Consider the following 4544-nt stretch of genomic DNA (forward strand, 5'->3'; position numbering starts at 1 on the left):
CATCAGGCTGTCCCCCCATCATTATTCCCCCCCATCACATCAGGCTGTCCCCCCATCATTATTCCCCCTCATCACATCAGGCTGTCCCCCCCATCATTATTCCCCCTCATCACATCAGGCTGTCCCCCCATCATTATTCCCCCTCATCACATCAGGCTGTCCCCCCATCATTATTCCCCCTCATCACATCAGGCTGTCCCCCCCATCATTATTCCCCCTCATCACATCAGGCTGCCCCCCAATCATTATTCCCCCTCATCACATCAGGCTGTCCCCCCATCATTATTCCCCCCCATCACATCAGGCTGCCCCCCCATCATTATTCCCCCTCATCACATCAGGCTGCCCCCCCATCATTATTCCCCCTCATCGCATCAGGCTGCCCCCCCATCATTATTCCCCCTCATCACATCAGGCTGCCCCCCCATCATTATTCCCCCTCATCGCATCAGGCTGCCCCCCCATCATTATTCCCCCTCATCACATCAGGCTGTCCCCCCATCATTATTCCACCTCATCACATCAGGCTGTCCCCCCATCATTATTCCACCTCATCACATCAGGCTGTCCCCCCATCATTATTCCCCCTCATCACATCAGGCTGTCCCCCCCATCATTATTCCCCCTCATCACATCAGGCTGTCCCCCCATCATTATTCCCCCTCATCACATCAGGCTGTCCCCCCATCATTATTCCCCCTCATCACATCAGGCTGTCCCCCCATCATTATTCCCCCCCATCACATCAGGCTGTCCCCCCATCATTATTCCCCCTCATCACATCAGGCTGTCCCCCCATCATTATTCCCCCTCATCACATCAGGCTGTCCCCCCATCATTATTCCCCCTCATCACATCAGGCTGCCCCCCCATCATTATTCCCCCTCATCGCATCAGGCTGTCCCCCCATCATTATTCCCCCCCATCACATCAGGCTGTCCCCCCATCATTATTCCCCCTCATCGCATCAGGCTGTCCCCCCATCATTATTCCCCCTCATCACATCAGGCTGTCACCCCATCATTATTCCCCCTCATCACATCAGGCTGCCCCCCATCATTATTCCCCCTCATCACATCAGGCTGTCCCCCCATCATTATTCCCCCTCATCACATCAGGCTGTCCCCCCATCATTATTCCCCCTCATCACATCAGGCTGCCCCCCAATCATTATTCCCCCTCATCGCATCAGGCTGTCACCCCATCATTATTCCCCCTCATCACATCAGGCTGTCACCCCATCATTATTCCCCCTCATCACATCAGGCTGCCCCCCCAATCATTATTCCCCCTCATCGCATCAGGCTGTCACCCCATCATTATTCCCCCTCATCACATCAGGCTGTCCCCCCATCATTATTCCCCCTCATCACATCAGGCTGCCCCCCAATCATTATTCCCCCTCATCACATCAGGCTGCCCCCCATCATTATTCCCCCTCATCACATCAGGCTGTCCCCCCATCATTATTCCCCCTCATCACATCAGGCTGTCCCCCCATCATTATTCCCCCTCATCACATCAGGCTGCCCCCCAATCATTATTCCCCCTCATCGCATCAGGCTGCTCCCCCCATCATTATTCCCTCTCATCACATCAGGCTGCCCCCCATCATTATTCCCCCTCATCACATCAGGCTGTCCCCCCATCATTATTCCCCCTCATCACATCAGGCTGTCACCCCCATCATTATTCCCCCTCATCACATCAGGCTGTCACCCCATCATTATTCCCCCTCATCACATCAGGCTGTCCCCCCATCATTATTCCCCCTCATCACATCAGGCTGTCCCCCCATCATTATTCCCCCTCATCACATCAGGCTGCCCCCCAATCATTATTCCCCCTCATCGCATCAGGCTGTCACCCCATCATTATTCCCCCTCATCACATCAGGCTGTCCCCCCATCATTATTCCCCCTCATCACATCAGGCTGTCACCCCATCATTATTCCCCCTCATCACATCAGGCTGTCCCCCCATCATTATTCCCCCTCATCACATCAGGCTGTCACCCCATCATTATTCCCCCTCATCACATCAGGCTGTCCCCCCATCATTATTCCCCTCATCACATCAGGCTGTCCCCCCATCATTATTCCCCCTCATCACATCAGGCTGTCCCCCCATCATTATTCCCCCTCATCACATCAGGCTGCCCCCCAATCATTATTCCCCCTCATCACATCAGGCTGTCACCCCATCATTATTCCTCCTCATCACATCAGGCTGTCCCCCCATCATTATTCCCCTCATCACATCAGGCTGTCCCCCCATCATTATTCCCCCTCATCGCATCAGGCTGCCCCCCCATCATTATTCCCCCCCATCACATCAGGCTGTCCCCCCATCATTATTCCCCCCCATCACATCAGGCTGTCCCCCCATCATTATTCCCCCCCATCACATCAGGCTGTCCCCCCATCATTATTCCCCTCATCGCATCAGGCTGCTCCCCCCATCATTATTCCCCCTCATCGCATCAGGCTGCCCCCCAATCATTATTCCCCCTCATCACATCAGGCTGTCCCCCCATCATTATTCCCCCTCATCACATCAGGCTGTCACCCCATCATTATTCCCCCTCATCACATCAGGCTGTCCCCCCATCATTATTCCCCTCATCACATCAGGCTGCCCCCCAATCATTATTCCCCCTCATCACATCAGGCTGCCCCCCCCAATCATTATTCCCCCTCATCACATCAGGCTGCCCCCCATCATTATTCCCCCTCATCACATCAGGCTGTCCCCCCATCATTATTCCCCCTCATCACATCAGGCTGTCACCCCATCATTATTCCCCCTCATCACATCAGGCTGTCCCCCCATCATTATTCCCCCTCATCACATCAGGCTGCCCCCCAATCATTATTCCCCCTCATCACATCAGGCTGCCCCCCCATCATTATTCCCCCTCATCGCATCAGGCTGCCCCCCATCATTATTCTCCCTCATCACATCAGGCTGTCACCCCATCATTATTCCCCCTCATCACATCAGGCTGTCACCCCATCATTATTCCCCCTCATCACATCAGGCTGCCCCCCCATCATTATTCCCCCTCATCGCATCAGGCTGCCCCCCATCATTATTCTCCCTCATCACATCAGGCTGTCACCCCATCATTATTCCCCCTCATCACATCAGGCTGTCCCCCCATCATTATTCCCCCTCATCACATCAGGCTGCCCCCCAATCATTATTCCCCCTCATCACATCAGGCTGCCCCCCCATCATTATTCCCCCTCATCGCATCAGGCTGCCCCCCATCATTATTCTCCCTCATCACATCAGGCTGTCACCCCATCATTATTCCCCCTCATCACATCAGGCTGTCCCCCCATCATTATTCCCCCTCATCACATCAGGCTGTCCCCCATCATTATTCCGCCTCATCACATCAGGCTGTCCCCCCAATCATTATTCCCCATCATCACATCAGGCTGTCCCCCCATCATTATTCCCCCTCATCACATCAGGCTGTCCCCCCATCATTATTCCCCCCTCATCACATCAGGCTGTCCCCCCATCATTATTCCCCCTCATCACATCAGGCTGCTCCCCCCATCATTATCTCCCCTCATCACATCAGGCTGTCCCCCCATCATTATCTCCCCTCATCACATCAGGCTGTCCCCCCATCATTATTCCCCTCATCACATCAGGCTGCCCCCCCATCATTATTCCCCCTCATCACATCAGGCTGCCCCCCCATCATTATTCCCCCTCATCACATCAGGCTGCCCCCCCATCATTATTCCCCCTCATCACATCAGGCTGTCCCCCCATCATTATCTCCCCTCATCACATCAGGCTGTCCCCCCATCATTATTCCCCCTCATCACATCAGGCTGCCCCCCCATCATTATTCCCCCTCATCACATCAGGCTGCCCCCCCATCATTATTCCCCCTCATCACATCAGGCTGCCCCCCCATCATTATTCCCCCTCATCGCATCAGGCTGTCCCCCCATCATTATTCCCCCTCATCACATCAGGCTGCCCCCCATCATTATTCCCCCCCATCACATCAGGCTGCCCCCCCATCATTATTCCCCCTCATCACATCAGGCTGTCCCCCCATCACATCAGGCTGTCCCCCCCATCATTATTCCCCCTCATCACATCAGGCTGTCCCCCCATCATTATTCCCCCTCATCACATCAGGCTGTCCCCCCATCATTATTCCCCCTCATCACATCAGGCTGTCCCCCCCATCATTATTACCCCTCATCACATCAGGCTGCCCCCCATCATTATTCCCCCCCATCACATCAGGCTGTCCCCCCATCATTATTCCCCCTCATCACATCAGGCTGTCCCCCCATCACATCAGGCTGTCCCCCCATCATTATTCCCCCTCATCACATCAGGCTGTCCCCCCATCATTATTCCCCCTCATCACATCAGGCTGTCCCCCCATCATTATTCCCCCTCATCACATCAGGCTGTCCCCCCATCATTATTCCCCCTCATCACATCAGGCTGTCCCCCCATCATTATTCCCCCTCATCACATCAGGCTGCCCCCCATCATTATTC

Source organism: Ascaphus truei, chromosome 6, assembly GCF_040206685.1.
Source record: "Ascaphus truei isolate aAscTru1 chromosome 6, aAscTru1.hap1, whole genome shotgun sequence".
Taxonomy (NCBI): Eukaryota; Metazoa; Chordata; class Amphibia; order Anura; family Ascaphidae; genus Ascaphus; species Ascaphus truei.